This window comes from Gavia stellata, chromosome 6, assembly GCF_030936135.1.
Source record: "Gavia stellata isolate bGavSte3 chromosome 6, bGavSte3.hap2, whole genome shotgun sequence".
Taxonomy (NCBI): domain Eukaryota; kingdom Metazoa; phylum Chordata; class Aves; order Gaviiformes; family Gaviidae; genus Gavia; species Gavia stellata.
Window position 1 is genome coordinate 63,170,182 of NC_082599.1, and position 15,280 is coordinate 63,185,461.

A 15,280-nucleotide genomic window follows, 5' to 3' on the forward strand; every position below is an offset into this window, starting at 1 on the left:
GAACAAGATAGATACATCTGGTTCCCTGTGCTGACTGTAATTTCTGGAACGTGTCTTGCCTAAGTTGGTCTTCACATTTTGCAGGTTGTAGGTTTGGCAGGATCTATTGTGTCATTAGCAGGATGGTAATAACAAAATCTGGTGCGATGGGGTTGAGAATCAGAAGGGTAAAAGTGAGAAAGAAACTTGTGAGTTGAGATAAAAAGTTTAATAAATAAAAAGAAATTAAAAAAAAAAAACCTAAGGAAAAAAACCCCCAAACAACAGAGAGAGGAAAATAAAACCCAAGAAAAACAAGTGATGCAAATGAAAAGAATTGCTCCCCACCAACTGACCGATGCTCAGCCAGACCCAGAGCAGTGGCCCCCCTGCCACCCTCCCCCCCAGTTTTATTGCTGAGCATGACATCCTATGGTATGGAAAATCCCTTTGGTCAGTTGGGGTCAGCTGTCCCAACCGTGTGTACCCCCCCAGCTTCTTGTGCACCCCCAGCCTACTCACTGGCGGGACACTGTGAAATCTGAATTTACTACCTTATGAACAAGTGCATAACTGCCACTGTGAACTGGCACCTATGCGTGTAGCTTTAATGTTCTCCGCATGTTTACTACTTCCTTGCCCTCTTGAAAGCCAGAATAAAGAGAAGATAAGTACAGTGACGTGGATTTCTTAATCTCTAATACTTGATACTTTCTACAATAGTGGGAAAAAATAGATGAAGGCACGCCAAACCGTAGAAACGGAAGACCTGAACTGTCAGCTGACAAATAGAGAAAGCTTTTCTGAACACACCGCTGCTAATTCAGCATGGCAAATCTGCAAGAAGCAGGATAGTTAGACTTCAGTTTGTGGTTGGAAGTAATAATGTATATGCAAAGAATCAGAATTCTGTTACGTACAGATTATTTATTGTGGGGTTCTTAAAGAGTAAATTGGGCGGGGAGAAAACATAGAAGACTTTAAAATCTCTAATGTGGAAAGCATATGCAATTTTGGTGTGCCATCCAATCGATCATCTCGTTGTGTCCTATCTGAAACATGTTTTAACTTCGAAGCATGTTCAATTTTATCGTACTGTTTTAACTTTTTCAGACTTCCAGCAGCACCTTTGATATTCCTCTCACTTTGTCCGGAGCAGTATTCTATGGGAAAGACTAAATTACGAAGAAAAGACACATTATTTTGTCATTGTTCAAGCAAATGTAAGTATAGCTCTCTTAACGACCATTTGTGCCACTGATTTGGGGGGGGTTTAGTTTAGAGATTGAGATTTTTCAAAGGAAAGGAAAAGTCTCGCTGAACTACCAGGTCTGATAATACTCTTCTCCTGAAGATCTTATTTAAGATTTATCTGGGTTGCTGAAAGCTTAGACATATTATTACTGGTTAAAAAAGCTTGCTCAGTGTGTGTAACAAGACAACCTTTTTGGCACAAGGAGCAAGTTGCAAATTCATAGTACAGCCCATGCAGAAAAGTGCCTTCTGGTGTCACTAAGTGTTCATTTTCTAACAAATCTAGCGATGCTAATTTGATCTCAGATGAGTTTAATGGCTATAATTTGGTTGTATCCTTCAGGTTTGAAATGCATTTTTCTATGAAGGTATGATTTTTCTTTCAAGTTGTCTTGCAAGCGTATGTGGAGGTTTTGATAGAGTGGCTGGCAGTGGATAATGCATACGGAGAAGAGTGATGTTTAAACTGTATCTTATGTATCTGTCATCAGGGAAGTTTTTTGGTGCCCTTGAAGGCTGTGAAAGCTTTTTTCCCTTTTTGTCCTTCCGACAATAGCCGAAACGAAAACTTCTCCTCTGTTGTTTACCTCTGTTGTGACACTACTTTGTTTGTGGGAAAATGAGAATGCTCTGAAGCAACTTTAGATAGCTTGCTCCTGAATTCACGCATTTATATTACTGTCATCCTTCTGATACAGAATTGTAAATACATTTTACAATCCACTTCCCTACATATTTTGTGGCATGTTCAGCATTCCCCCAATAGAAGACAGGCTCCGAGGATGTCTCGGTGCTTCTCGCACTCAGATATATTTAAAGATGCTCCTGGCCCACACAGTTACGGCTGTTGCAACAAGTCGTTTTACCCGGGTAACGTAACTTGCTGATCTCTTGAAAAGGAATACGTGAAGGCTCAGAACTGATTTGCCTTGTTGTTTTACCAATAATTTATTCTGCATTTATTCTGCTCTTTTCCTTTGATGTCAGAGCTGTGAGTTTCATGAGACACAGCACTCCTAGAAAAGTAACTGGGGTAGTTGAGCAGGTCGTGGTTTTCAAGAGACGGGCATGGCGTGCAGCAGTGCGAACACCTCGCGTGAGGAGGGAAGTCTGTCACGCTGGGAGAGCAACTGGTGAAGGCATAGCTTGGGATCCATGGTGGCAGTACAACAAAGCAATCTCATCTTAATTTGTTCGTTCCTTTGAATATATGTCCTTAGACAGTAAATTGTCACCTTTGTGGTACTGGGTTTGGGACTAGAGCTGTGCTGATAGCCTCTGTATCGTGTTTTTTTATCATAGGGCAGCTTGCATGATGGAAATGTCTTGCAAGGCCATGTGTTTTCTTATGAAATCAATAACTCTGTATCTGTGCTTTGACCCAGTATTACTCAAGAGCACATATTGGGGGAATGTAGAAAAGATTGGTTGATGATGAAGGCTGCTCCTTGTAGCTGTTACTGTTTTTCATCATTGACCATGAAGAAAACTGAATTCAGAAATTCACGTATTTAGTAACTGTAAAGGTAAAGGGGTTCCAAGAACTGAGTGGACTCCAAAATAGGAAAAAAAATGTAAGTACCCAGTCTGATTCAGAGCAATGACCTATTCGTCTTACGCAGATGACGATATTAAACAGCATAAATACTTAAAAAAAATTGCTTTTTTCTGTCAGTGTTATCCTCGGATAGGAGGGCAAGACTTAGCTAATGGCCCATACTCCCTCCGCAAGATTTTCTTTTTGTAAAGAAAAGCTATCACAACAGTTGCTTCATGAAAATGGAAATATTTTTGACTATTTAAAAAAAAAGTATTGGAGAGTCATGCTGGTTTTTTGCTGTGATAACAAAAGAAGAAAGAAAGGAACGGTGAACTGTTGCTAGCGTGTACATTGTTCAGCGTGTAAAAATAATCCGGGTGGTTCCCACAATTCAGGAAAGTATAGTTTTATTCTGTACCACCTGGAAAGAGAAAAAAGAGACAATAAAGAAGTTGCAGTAGTCAATGGTGTCTTGTGTACCCAAAGAGTTAAAAAAACCCAAAACAAACAAACAAACAAAAAAAGTGAAACCATGATAGATTGAAAAGAACCTGTCATGCAGCATGGAGACTTTTTTGGGATGCAGCATTGTAGCTGCTTTATTGTGGACAGAAGTGTTCTTCAACCTTTAAACCATGAGCAGTATAACTCATTCTCTAGACAAATCAGCTTTCCACATGGAGTACAGTTTGGAGATCTTAGATCAATCTCATTGCTGTCCTCTGGCTGGTTATTTTTTTGGGGGGGGGGAGGCGGGGAAGGAGGTGCTAAATCTTTCCTAAAATGTGGCATGCAGAGGTGGATTGAGCATTACAGTCCATGGCCTTCCCACTGCCAATTAGAAAAGTAGCTGTTACTGCTTATGCTTTCTGTTTCTGTAAGTGAAAGTCCTTTTACTTACAGATAGGATCCGGTAGAGCTACACAAGGCAGCATAAGAGTACATTTCAGATTTTAAGTAAGGCACGAGGGACTCTCTATGTCATACAAATACGCTCCATTTTTATATATATTTAACAAGACATGTATCTTCATCTCACACATTTCCTGAGAATTAATTTCTCAAAACTGTATTATTTCTGAGTAATAGATGTCTCACACCATTTCTTAATTCAAGAGGTAAATTTTTACCTCTTAATTGTATTTCTGAGCCTTTATGAAATTAAAGGCTGTAGCTCGGAGGCGGAAGTTTCTGTAATTAGCTATTTCCTAGAACCTGGATAATTATGGTGCTTATATGTTTTGCCCTTCGCTTTAACTTCAGACTTTTTTGTAGATTCTGAGTTCAGAAAGTCTCACCAGATGTAACTCATTTGCTCCACAGGACTGAGGACAGAATCTTAATGAGCGAAGGACAAGTACAACCAGCCTGACAGTAGATGTGCTCGATGGGGACGATGTGGGACCAATGTTTCTTCCCTGTGTCTTGGTGAATAATACTTGTGACTGTAGACCTCTCACCTACCAAGCGAGCTTGCCAGAACTGACTGATCCTGTAAGTCCTCTTGATTTTTTGCGAGTTTTATATGTTTATTTTTTATGTTATTTTTATTATATATATATTTTTAATAGATATAAAAATGTATATAAAATCCATTATTATATTGTATATATTGTAAAATGCATATATATAGTTATAAAATACATTTTATTTTTATACGTTTATTTTGCAAGCGACCGTCGTCTTTTTCTGTGGACACAGTTGAGAACTGTAACTAGAAAGGTCACGTACGCTTTATGCCACATTTTATGTGCTAAACAAAAGAAAACCGTGGTAAGAGGTATGTAGGACTAGATGGTGCAGTTCTAGCTTTGATACAGTGGCAAACTGCTTGTTTCCTACAAGGGCTGAGTCTCTCTGAAATTTGGTAAATTGTGGAATTGCTTTTCCTGATGTGTCCGTGTTTTGCTCTCGAAATACCCTGAAGAAGCACCTTTGAGAAGGGACTTGACACATTATTCCATTCAGGCTTGTTACAGACCTTAGGAGAAAGATTTTTTGGAAGAGGAAGCATTAGTCACTAGTCCCTGAAAAGATTGTGTGTTGCTACGGTCTGGTTTCAATCAAGAGGCACTAAAGAGCAATGTTTTTTCTCATGTAAATGCTTGCACTAAGTAGATCGGTTAATGCGTCAGTTAGGGTAGGGATAAAGGTCAGCGTGAGGCTCATTTCACACTGGAACATGCAGAGTGAATCACAAAAAGGGGCAGCTGAGAGCTTTATAATTTCTTGATGAAAGATGGTGCCAACTCCCCTTCCTTACAGGAGAACTGCTGCTTGGTATAATGGAGATGTGTGTCTCTGTGGTGGGTGAAGCAGAAGAATTAATTTCCTGACTGATATTGATATATGACCTTTGATTCATGTATTTCAGAATAAGAAAAGGGAGAACCAATTGAATCACTAGGTATTACCCCTCCGGATTGACATTGACATTAAGAGAACATTGAGTATTGACATTAAGATCATGACTTCCCTTGTTCATTGCAGGACACGCTCTCTGTTCTGCTTCCTCCGACCAGGAGACGGGGGAGGTTTAGGCTCTAAGTGTGGAGGTTCTTGCTATCCTCTGCCTTACTCATCCTCTCTGCCTTACTCATCCTCTCTGCCTTACTCATCCTCTCTGCCTTACTCATCCTCTCTGCCTTACTCATCCTTGCCGTCCTGTGCCTCGTAGTCTTTTGCCAACCTGCACGTTACGGTTTCCTGCTTTGTCTGGCCTCAGGGTCCCGCTGCAAATATGCTTGAGCAGGGTCACCAAGCACTGCTGCCACTGTGCTTGGTTGATTCAGATGATACTCTTAGCGAGTTTCAGAATCTCCCACAGTTGTTTTATTCATTTTAGGACCAGCCGAAATTGTGTCTAATATACAGCAGTTGATCAATTGCTTCTGCACAGGTTAACAGTACAGGCTCTGGTTTAATAACCAGTGCAATCTCAAGGAGGTAAGACAGGGCTTATTGTAATCAAGGTGTGTGATTAGTGTGCCTTCTGGATAAGGGAGGGCTGGAACAAGCTTCGGGGAGGTGGTATAAGTCTGTCTGGACCCTTTGGGAAACTTCTGGGAGAAGACTGGGTCTTGCAGGGCACGTGCACCTCCAACAGAGGTGATTTCTCTCTACTGGAGAATCACTTCCTAACAGCTGCAGCCTGATTTGTAAGGTGTAGCAAGACTGGAGCCTTGATATTCAGCTTGTAACAGCAGCAAATCAGCTGTGAAAGGGAAGGGGAGAGATGTTCCATATTTAACCTTGTTATATTGACTTACACTTCTTTTTTTTGCACTTCTACATGTTGGCATTTGATAACCCTTTGTAACTGTGTTGTTTGTTTTTGACTTTGTGAATAAATGCTTTTCTTTAAATTTTACATTAATTTGGCTTGGGCTTAGTGTCATTTTAAGGAAACTGGGCTACCACAAGTTACTGTCCAGCTGAGTATGCGGCCTCATCAGGGTTACTAGGGCACCCAAACTATGCAGGGTGACAAGAGTATGACCCCATTGTATCTGCACAGATATGATGGAGTGCCCAGTACAGAGGCAGTGAGGCAGAAATTATTAATAACCGCTGTTTGGTCGTTACCTTGGTTTTTGTCTGGTTATCTTAAGGTATAATGCAGATCATAGAATTTTCCTGATACAGCTCTCACAGATGAAAGGAATCCAGCTCTGTATGCGTTCCTGCCCTTCGTCAGGCACATACGCTGTGCTGGGAGACAAAGCAGTGTCTGCCAAGGAGCGTGTCTAGGCTAGGAAAAATCTGACTAGTGATTTAGGTGCTGAGTTGCCAAATGTATTCGTTTAACTTCATAAGCTACAATCTGTTCAGGTGTCGGCTTTTTGTGTTTGCTTTTTGGCTTTTTTGTGTCAAACTGCACTTTGAGAAATCTGATCTATGAAATAAGAAACCGGTTCTGTTGATAAACTACCGGCTCTTTGCTGTTTATCTATTTGGAGTGCTGTAGCAATTTTGATAAACTGAAGTGGAAGAAGGATGTTTGAACTCAAAGTTTTACCTTGGTACCTCAAATCTTTACCTGACTTGTAAATGATAATTCCTTTAGAAGATATGGATGGTACCTAAAAAGATTCAGCTAGTAAATAAATGTAGTACATTTGTGCTGCAAAAAGCAGTGTGATAAAGTGCAGAGAAGCCTGAGCATCTGGACTAGCCAGGGGCTGGCAGTGGACTCCTGTGATGCTCTGATCTGACAAAGCAGCCTGGGCAGAGGACCTCGTTCAGAGATAGGTTGGAGCCTTCTGCGTGATGTGAAACGGCTGCATTGCACCACATAGACGAGACCCATCTGAGTCCGTGATGCTGTAAGACTTTAACTATGATGTCAGGTTATATACAAGCTGATAGTAGCCAATACGCTCCTCAGAATGATTTGTCTGAAGTGACTCGCACCAGTTGTTTTGGTTTTTTTAAAGATCAAAATTTACTGCACTGTAGGTGTTGAACCTCCAGTGTGTGTAGCAAAAGGAACAGAATGCTGATTGCTGAGGGTTTTTTGATGGTAGCCACTACATAGGCCAAAGGACTATTTTTAGTCCAATACCATCTTTTTTTTTTTTAATTTGCTTTTTAATTTTTCAATGAACATGAGAAGGAATATTAATGACTCTAGAACAAAGTTGAAGTATGAATTATTCAGAAGCAGTAGCTTGAAAAAGAAGTCCTGCTTTACAGGGCAAGACATCTACTCAGCTGACCCCTAAAGTAAAGCATTTCATGTAACTGGTAAGAATAATATTTTTGTTCAGTCTTGCGCAATTACTTACCTTTAGCTGGCATCTATCCATGAATTTACTGAGGTCAGAATCATATTTCCTTTCCAAGCTTCTTTCCCTTCGACGCTCTAAAGCAGTTGGATAGATTGGCAATGAAGAATCCGTACAGTGTGAGCTTTGTTTATGGTCTTTGGTGTGCAGAGATGGAAAAGGCCGGCAAAATTAATGGATCTCTTTGTTACCAGAGAAGCAATTTATTTTCCTGAAGAACAATATCAAGGTTTACACTATGCCCTCTGAGAGTTGGTCTGACTCATGGCAGTATTAATAATAATATTATTAAATCTGCTCCAGGCTGGGCCCAGTGCTGTATAATTACAGTTTATACACTTGTAAAAACCTGGTTTGCAGTTCTGCCATTTGCACAGACAGTGTAAATTCCCCCGAAGCTGCAGGTCTTCCAAGCAGAGCCAAAGGTCATCTCATGGTCCTCTCTGGGTGTGCATATAGGGTGAAATGTTGTGAGAGTCCCTTCTCGGTCAGCTGGGTGCTGCCTGTAACCGACCGAGCTTTGCCACAAGGTGCGACGATCTTCATTGGTGGTTGCCTGGTTTTGTGAGTGTCACTTTTGCAGTGCCACCAATGAGCTACTGTAATTGATTGCTATCATGGCCTTACTAGGTCTAGGATCACAGCTAAGGTCATATAAACATCAGTGCCTCTGGTATCAAATGCTTGTGAGGTGCTTCTGCAACTTTGTAGAGGAGGCAGAAACTCGTAGTTCAGAGTAAACAAACTTTGGATGTTTTTGCAGCACGTGAGCTATTCTGAATGCTTAATCCTGCGGTAGGTGAGTGGTAAGTGTGGGCTAAACTGCCTCACCGCTGCTGAAGCACGGACACAGAGCTAAGTTAACAGCCTGTGATCTGCACCTTAGATTAGGTATTGCTTCCCTGGGCAGAAATTTGCTTGTGAAGTGCTACCTGTTGAGTCCGATTCAGTGCCCGTGACAGTGGTGGAGTAAACTGCTTTACAAGTTCCCAGACCAGGAGGGAAAAGAAATAAATCTACTGAGTTTTGAGTCCTCTAATAATCATTGCAAAAATTATTATCTTGCAAAAAAGTCACCAAAGCCCACGATAAGACAGCGTTCAAAGTCATTGTTCAAAGTTCTGTCTCATAATACATGTGCAAATCCTTTCACTTCATTTCCGTTAGGGGAATGCAAAGCACAGCTTCAGTATTGTCTTCCAATGAGCTAGCATAAACCTTTCAAAAATTCAAGTGTCACAAACCAAATATATTGCCTTATAACAACAGGAAAAACCATGTCCCATGTCTTTGCTAGATGAAAGGATGCATGTATGAACTCCTGTGTCTGCTAATTGCTCCGTATGCTTCTGTGTGCGTTCCCTAGTTGTCGCCATCTTACTTTCTCTCTGGGAATGAATTTACTGTTGTTAGATAAATTCCGGTTTCCAAGAAAACCTGTGGTGTTTGTTGTTTGGGTTCTTCTTTTGCTGTTGTTACATAGTTTTATATTTACCTTAGTGTTTCTGTGTCTGATCAAATCTGGTAAGTAATTTTTTTTTTCCCCATTGTCTCAGGAAGCCTTCAATAAATTAGCATTTATTATCAGGATGTGCAAGTCATCAAATGGAGTTAAAAAAAGACATCCTCGTGAATGTCTCATAACATTGGAAAGAAAATTTCTCCTCCCTCTTTCCCCTTCGGTCTGTTCCTGGCATGCTCACTTTGTGAAGGTTTTGTCCATTTCTATACTGAATTTTTTCCATCATCATGCAAAGAAGAAAAGCCAATTAGCAGTAAAATGTAGATTAGGTTTATTTAATCAGTTGCTGGACTAGTTTTGCAACAAACAGATTCATTATCAGGTTCCATGGGGTAATTATCAGTCCACATGAACACTAATATACTCCATGACACCTCAGAGGCTTTCTTTGTACCAATTCAAGATTCAACACTTTAAACACGTAGCTGCATTGTGAGACATCGCTTATTAATGCACCACTGAAGTATCTTTTTACATGAAAAGCATTTATTTTTGTACTAATTATCCTCAGTATCCTTAGGAGTTGTGTCAGCAGGGACCTGACAAAGTCTGTGGGCTCAGCTGCCCTGTTGAGCAGAGACTCAAGGAGCTGGGTAGACAAAAGGCTAAAAAAGAAAAATAAAAAAATTCTGCTCAGAACAGTGTGGTCGAGGGGGGTAAAAAAAGACATTGAGGAGCAGGAAGCACCCTCAGAAGCCCTCAAGCTGTTGTTAGCAAGAAGGACCTCTTTAGTTAGATGAGTTTGGATTCAGGGGAAGAAAACTGAACTTTTAAGAGGTGGAATTGTAATCCTGCCGGTTAAAAGCCTTGCTCGATCAGTCAGGGAGCGAGTCCTCCCTGAAGAGCACTGCGTGCGTCCTGCAACACATAGTTTTGAAACTGTGGAAACTGCTGACTTTTGATGGTAAGGTGAAGTGAACGGTTTGGCTCGACTGTCACGGAAATCAAGAGTTACAGTATTTTTTTATTGCAGAGTTTAGGCCATTGTATATTCTATATTTAAAACTGAGTAGAGTCTTTTCTGATCACTTCAACAACCTTTTTTATTTTATTTTATTTTTTTTACAAGGAGAAAGGTTTTGACTACTTCATGCAAGGGACAAAAAAGTTCATTGACTTTCACATACACAAAGCAATATAAACCATCATAATCTGAAGAATTGTGGCTATACAGTAAACTCATCAAATCCTCAATATATCTTGACGGAAGGTACATCTTACTTGGAATCCAGAATCACTTGAAGAGTTTCCAGTTAGCAGTGAAAAATTGTGTTTTGCATCAGACTGATAATTATGTCAAAAATGGCAGGTGCTTTTTAAAACTCAGCTTTCATCTTTGCATTTCTTGCTGAAGCTCTAGGGGCAATCACAAGAGTTTTTCTCCAAGCCATTTCCCATTCCCTTGCAGTGTTCTAGCTCAGCATCGTACGGTGACGTACTGTAGCGGCTGCAGTAAAATAACTTTCATACCACCTTCCGTGGTGTATTGCTGTCCAGCAGTTATTTGCATTTATTGTTTGGGGAATTGGGAACTGCCCCTTTATGGTACCTTCTGGGCCCCAGCACCTATTGCAGTAGGGAGACCACGGCGTATGGAGGGAAACGGGTTATTCTCTGGGTGGGAGAAATGGATGTGCCGTAAGGGGGAACTAAGGTTACAGCAGTACAGGAAAGGCTAGTTTTATTGCGGTGGAGAAGAAAAAAGGAGTTTGGTGGAGGACTGAAGTCAGTGGCGGGGCCGCTGTTGGGAACTCAGCCCGCTTCTGTACGCAGCCAGGTTTAATCACCTCTGTACAAATGAGTTTTATGCTTATTATTGATAGCTAATTAACATTGCAGAGGATGCGCTGGTTTTTCAGTACCTCCAGGCCTGAGGATGACAACCACTTACCAATTATTTCTGAAGTAATTTCATTGCAGTTCCTTCCTATGCGACTGTACAAATCCCAATTCCTTCCAAACAGAAAACCTGGAAATTTTCTTAAAGACACACATTAGTATAAAACCTGCTGCAAAACAAATAAACAAATCTCAGATTAATGAAACTTAGCTAACTGTACTGAAAAATGTCTGAAAGTTTTGGAAACAACATCTCGCGATCTTAGTTATAGCAACAGCTATTAGTCAAAGAATAAAGTTCATCAAATGTTATGGGTATTTTTTAGATTTTTTGTTGTTGTTGTTTTTCTTTTTCCTTTTTAATTTCTATTTTTTGCTGCGGGAAATACCTACCCATAGAAGACTTTTTATACAGGTATCTACTATGCAAACTAAAAGCAAACAACCTTCCCTGAGTTTTGAGAGTAACTTGCTAGTTCAGCCTGAGCTTCCATACAGATGCTAAGTAAGATTTTTGTGGCACCGAAATCCCCGGTCTTTATAATTTGGCAAATGAAGACGTTAGTCTGAGTTGAAATAAATGTGTGTGGTTAAAATCAAGTGCAATAAAGACCTTACAATGTATAAGGAAGGGGCCTTTTTTTTACCTGTCTGAAGGATAAAATTTCACAAAAAGGCAGGAATGCTTCCCCCTGATGAAGGTGATTTCTTTCTTGGCTTTTCTTGTAAGCATGACTGCTTAAATGTGCGTGGGGGTGAATTTACCCCTGCAGACAGTCAAACTGCATGCAGCTAAAAAACCAAGTTAGATTGCCAGTTTTTATTGCCAAATCAATTTTTTTTCCACTCTCCAGGCCACCCAAGACGGTCTTGAATCGCTCCACTCCATCCATTTCTGCTCTTCCAGTAAAAGGCTCCAGCACCTGCTCACAGCTGCAATGAGAGAGGATCAGCAGCTACCCCACAAGCCAGGACAGGAGTGTGCAAGTGCAGACCCGTTGTAAAACAAAGAGTGGGACTCAGAAGAAAGACTCCACTGAGAGGCCACTAACAGTCAAAAGCTCAAGAGCAGCAAAAGGCAGGACTTCTACCACCGTGTACACGGGTTGAGGCAGGACACAGGGCGTACACAGACCCTTCACAGCATCTATCATCATGCAAGGGAGTTTTGATACCAACAGCTCTTGCCAGGAGCAGCATCCTCTCTTTTGTACCCAGCGGTGTTTTGCACCCAAACTAAGGAGCAAAGAAAGTTGCAATCAATGTCTGAGACCAGGCCAGCTCTGAAGAAGAGGGTGATGGGAATGCCTCGTGACTGAGGGCGCTCTGAGGAATAACCATGAGAAAACACTTGCTCCAGAACCTTGTCCAAACATCTATGTGACCCTTCTTTCTGATGGGGCAGAGGAGTGACAAGAAAGGGAAAGATGCATCTGAAACCACACGCTGCCAGCAAGAGAAAGGCTTTCGGTGGAACTTAAGGCCCCAAGAGCCACCAAAGGAACGTGAGGACTTGGGAGGCCACAGAGACTCCGTTTACCCAAGGAGAGCGGGGAATGGCACAGACAGGGACAAGGAAGTGCCCCAGCTCATTCAGAGGGAAGGGAAGAAAGGTGTCCACTGCACAGGAGTGTAAAATAATAAAAATAAAAAAAACCCACAGATGCAGAGAAAGACAAAGAGGAAAAAATACGGAAGCGCATCAAGCCCTCAGAGATAAGTTAAGAGGCACGATCAGAGAGAAGCAAAATAAGCCGTGCAACAGGGCAGAGCAGCTGAAGTCTCACAGGCATGGACAAACAGAAGGAAAGTACTTTGTAAGTCCCAGAAAATGTGTATGATGGTGGTGGTACCAGGAAATGTACAGTAGGGGAAAAAGCAAAACAAGCAATGTGACGATAACAAGGATTTACTAGAGAGCAGGAAACTTCCACCACCATTTTCCCTCCCCATTCCAGCAACTGTCCCGAGATATCTGGGCACACGTCACGCGGCGGGAGCTGTGGCTGTGTGAAGTTGTCTCCGGACACTGGACAAGGCTTTCACCTGGTCGTGCATAAAAGCCTTGAGGCATCAGATGGTCTCCTGCCTGCCCTGTGTACCATATAAACTGTGAGGAAGCAAATCAGTAAGCTGCCAAACTTTTGGAAGAAGACACCTCTCCTGTCTCCTCCAGAGCTCTCCGACTAGGCTATGATGAGAACTTCAGCACCAACAGTCACAGTGAGATTCCACCTCAATTGGCTCTTACCTCCAGAAGACAGCAGAAAAGGTTGTTGATGCAAGAAACCACCAGACTCAATTCCAATGCAGCCAAGATTCACACTGCGATCAGTTGCCCCCCCCCCCACCTCACAGGAATCCCTCAGCTCAGTCTCAAGCACACACAGCCCCATCTCCATCTCAGAAGAGATCTTTAAGCCCCCAAACAAACCACTGCCTCATCCCCACATGAGCGACCTGCCCTGATCCTCGTTCCTTTTCCCTCCATCCCTGGCTGTACCACACTGAAATGGTATTTCTTTCCCTACTCACATAACCACACCATATCCAAACACAGTAATAATCCTGCATAGGAAAACCGTCTGCAGTGCCCAGGGACTGCTCTTCCCCCAGTTGCAGCACAGTGCACCACAGTGTCATGGTGTCATCACTGATGTAGTGCTGCACACTATACAACAATCAGCAGAAAGCACAGGAGGTATAAGTCTTGACAGACTATTTTTTCTCCCTCACATATTCCCTTTAAATCATCTCTTCAACTCTTCCCAATAAGTATGTAGCTTTTGAAGATAACAGCTTTATAACAGATTTGAAGAAGTGCTTTTCTCCAAAGCTTTTCTGCTGTTCATCTACATTAGGAAAAATGTCTTTACTGAGAGAATGGTGACACACTGGAATAAACTGCCCGGGGAAGTGGTGGAGTCACCCTCACTGGAGGTGTTCAAGGAATGTGTGGACATGGCATTGCGGGACATGGCTTAATGGGCATGGCGGTGTGTGATGTGTGTTGGGTTTTTATGTTTGTTTGTTTTTCTTTTTGTTGATGGTTGGACTTGATGATCTTACAGGTCTTTTCCAACCTTGGTGATTCTGTGACTACGTGTGTGTGTGTGATTTGTTGCTCATGTAATAAAAGAGTAAGCAAGTGTACCTAATTCCTCCTAACATGGGCATGACCAGGGTTCCCCCCACAGCCAAGGCCTAAAACTCACCACGGGGCGAAAGTGCGGGTGGACGGAGGAGTGGGTGGGTGCAGAGGCCGGACGGGCGTGGAGGCAGAAGGGGTCTCCAGCAGAAGCTGAGGGATGACTTTTTCCTGCTGTTGCAGCCACCTTTCTCCAGGAGCGGTCCGGGTCCTGGAAAGGCTGGAGCTGCATCAAGCAGGCTGGGACATATTCAAGCACGTCACTGAGACCAACAGGCAGCAGCAAGAGCTGCAGCGGCAGCCGCCCTGGTAAGTACCTCCAAACAGGGAAGGTGCTTCCCCCGGCTGCAGGGCCAGCCCGGGGCGGGGAAGAGGGGACTTCTCTGACAATCCTCGTGAGACAGAAGCAGGTTTTGGAGCCTGGCGTTGGACTGGAGTTCCCTGATGCCGGAGAGGGGCTTGCGGGGGACCTGGCTGGAGAGAGAGGGATCCCTCTGATGGCTGGCTCTGCCCTTTCCAACCCAGAGTCTGTCCTCCCTTTGCAGAGGCCTGGCACCAAGACGTCTTGCCCCGAGGGGGGAATACCTGTTTGGGACAGCCAAGGTCTCGCCCCACCTGACTCAGCCCCAGGCTGATCCGCTGCACGGAAGGCAGAAGGGGCAGTATGGAAGAGGAGCAACACAGTAACTGAGCTCTTGGGAACCTACTTGCAGAAGCCCCTCGCCGCTCCCGGCCCACCCGTGCGTAACCACACAGCATCACGCTGCGCCCCTGAAAGTAAGGCTGGGGCAGGGGAGGGCACCGGCCCGACCTGGACCCTCTCCACAGGCCACTTCTCCGCAGGCTGAGGGTGAGGCCACTTCTCCGCAGGCTGAGAGCCAGGCCCCCCCACACCTGGGGGCTCCTACGCCTCAGCAGGAGCTGACGGCCGCAACCCCAGGCCCCCGCAGTCAGTGGCTCGGCCTGGTGCTGGTGTTACAGAACATCCTGAAACGCAGGGTCAAAGTAGTGTAAAAGGAATGGAAATAATGTGAAGAAGATACTTAGTAATGCGTGCACCTGGTATGTAGACATAAAATTACAGTTAAAAACTGTCTCCACTAACTAACAGTAAGGATTACCACAAGGTCGAAGTCTAGGAAAATAGAATAGAGTGCCAAAACTGTTTTAAGGCTGACCTGCCTCATTGTCATGTGAAACCCACACCTCCT

General features: G+C 43.0%; 2 long non-coding RNA genes across 2 annotated transcripts; both read left to right on the top strand.

The window, feature by feature from the left end:
• Nucleotides 1–1,153: 1,153 nt before the first annotated feature.
• On the top strand, nucleotides 1,154–12,385 carry LOC132317235 (uncharacterized). Its single transcript, XR_009484041.1, has 3 exons — nucleotides 1,154–1,202; nucleotides 4,097–4,267; nucleotides 11,776–12,385. It is a non-coding gene; the product is annotated as an uncharacterized LOC132317235 (long non-coding RNA).
• A 403-nt stretch (nucleotides 12,386–12,788) lies between these two features.
• Nucleotides 12,789–14,883, top strand: LOC132317222 (uncharacterized). The gene is made up of 3 exons (XR_009484039.1): nucleotides 12,789–13,193; nucleotides 14,253–14,378; nucleotides 14,615–14,883. It is a non-coding gene; the product is annotated as an uncharacterized LOC132317222 (long non-coding RNA).
• The last annotated feature ends 397 nt before the right edge of the window (nucleotides 14,884–15,280 follow it).